Consider the following 2,156-nt stretch of genomic DNA (forward strand, 5'->3'; position numbering starts at 1 on the left):
CTCTCTAGGGGATTTTCCCGACTCAGGGATTGAACCCGTGTTTCTTAAGTCTCTTGCATCAGCAGAGGGGGGGTCCTTTACCACTAGCGCCATATTGGAAAATATGAAGAACATCTTCATTTTGTTTGGTTTTAGCAAATGTTGAGTGACTCCTTCCTTCTAATGGCCCATCTGAGCAGGTTCCTCATAGGGCTGTTGCTTGAAAAGAGCCCCAGGGATCATAGTCTTGGTTGGCTTCTATTTAAGTCACGGTGCCTTCTCATTTCTGATTAATAGAACACTGTTTAAAATAACATTAAATGCCCATTTTCTCAATTTGTTAAAATTTCTCCTGAATCCAGGGAGAAGTGAATCATCTTTTCCACTTCACTGTGTACTTACCAACAAAGCAAATAACCTAAATTTCAGTTGAATAATTTGCTTTTGTAACATAGACAATCAGACCATCTGGAAATAAGGAGAGGAAAAGAAAAAAGAAACCCACGAATGAATGAAGGCCAAACACAAGATGACAAGATCTCAGAATTCTAGAGCCCAAAGGAGACTTGTAGGCATCAACTTGCCCACTTGACTCTCCTAGAAGTGCTTCCAATGGGGATGCACAGCATACTTTGGAAAGGCAGTGGAAAAAGATCCTGTGGGCTTGGTGGGGTGGCTGCTTTTCTGCCCATCATTTCAGAAATGCTAGTTCTATCTATTGCATAATATAGAACACATGTTTTTCACAATCAAGACACTGTGTCACAGGACTGTGGGCTCTGAGGATAGGAAAACTGACTTTAGGACTTGAGTATCCATGTTTCCTTGTCATTGAAGAGTGCAAACATATCTTTGTCTCAGGCCAGAGCAGAGGAAATATTCTCCAATGAAGACAGCAGACTTATAAATTAATTCCTCATGATAAATACCAAATGCTCCTTAAAGAATGATATTTTTCTTATTAAAGTCTTTTGAGGCATCTACCATCAGTCAGAATGTCATGGGGCTTATCAATATTGTATCTCCAGCATGAATCTGCAAGAAAGGGCTTTTCTTGAGATCAAAAAAGTTCACAGAAAATATAGTAATGCAGAGCGTCGCATAGCCAAGTTGTCCAAAGTTTGCTTCTTTGTGCAGGCTTTTTTTTTTTTTTTTTTTTCTAATAAGGACTCAGAGTTTATTCCAAAACTAAGTTTTCTCCTTAGAATCGCCAATGGCAAACCTTTATCTAAAATCAAAGTGAATGGTCCCATAGATAGCATTTTATATGAGTTTTCTACTGGGCTAGGAACCAGGGTGAGGTTCAGAATTGTAGGAAGCATGCACTCGCAGTGTGGAGCCTGACACTGAGAGTGAAGAAAGGCCTCCTAATTTGTGCCCGAAGCACCTCTCTTGCTTCATCCTAGCCCTGGCTGTGGTTCTCTGACAGCACACATAGAATGCAGAAGGCACCAGAAAAGTGTGGACCCTGATTCAGCCAGAAGAAGTAAGGCAATCCTAATTAATAGCACACGTGCTGATGACCAGTTAGTCTTTGCCAATGCCCACAGGGTGACCTTGGGCAAGCTGGCCCAGACGCCGTGCCCTGTGATGCAATGCTGCCTGCCCTCCGCCTCCTAGATGACCACACACACGCCGCCAAGCGCAACTGTCAGCACTTCACAGGCGATTAGTGGAAGCAAGCTTGGCACTACCATGGCCCCTTTCTATTTTCTACATCTCAGCTGAGTCCTGGGCGGCTTGAGTGCTCCACAGCCTGCAAGAGACACTGGAGACTTGGCAAGCGCAGTGCCTTCTGCGCTAAGCCGTCTTTGGTTTTCTGCTGTTTGCCACGCTCTCATCCCCATGATATTCTGCCACAGGCTCAAAGCAGTCTCCTTTCCCACCCTGTCCCCTGCACTGCCAATCAGCACCCCCACTCCCTTGTCAACAAGTATCCCTATTTCCTCAACACCACCCCATTTCTTCTCTAGATGCTTTTCCCAGCCCTAGACTTTCACTTTTGCTGAAGATGCAACTTCCCCCCACAACTCTCTCTAAAAAAGTCTGTTTATTTGGTCATAACAAGCATCACCTATAACCCAAGGTCAGGAGCGAAGTGAGGGACACCCATGCTTTTATTTTACAGCCTATCATTTCCATCATTCCCCTTTTATTTTTTTCCCCATTTATTTTTA

This window comes from Cervus canadensis, chromosome 16 (genome assembly GCF_019320065.1).
Source record: "Cervus canadensis isolate Bull #8, Minnesota chromosome 16, ASM1932006v1, whole genome shotgun sequence".
Lineage (NCBI taxonomy): Eukaryota > Metazoa > Chordata > Mammalia > Artiodactyla > Cervidae > Cervus > Cervus canadensis.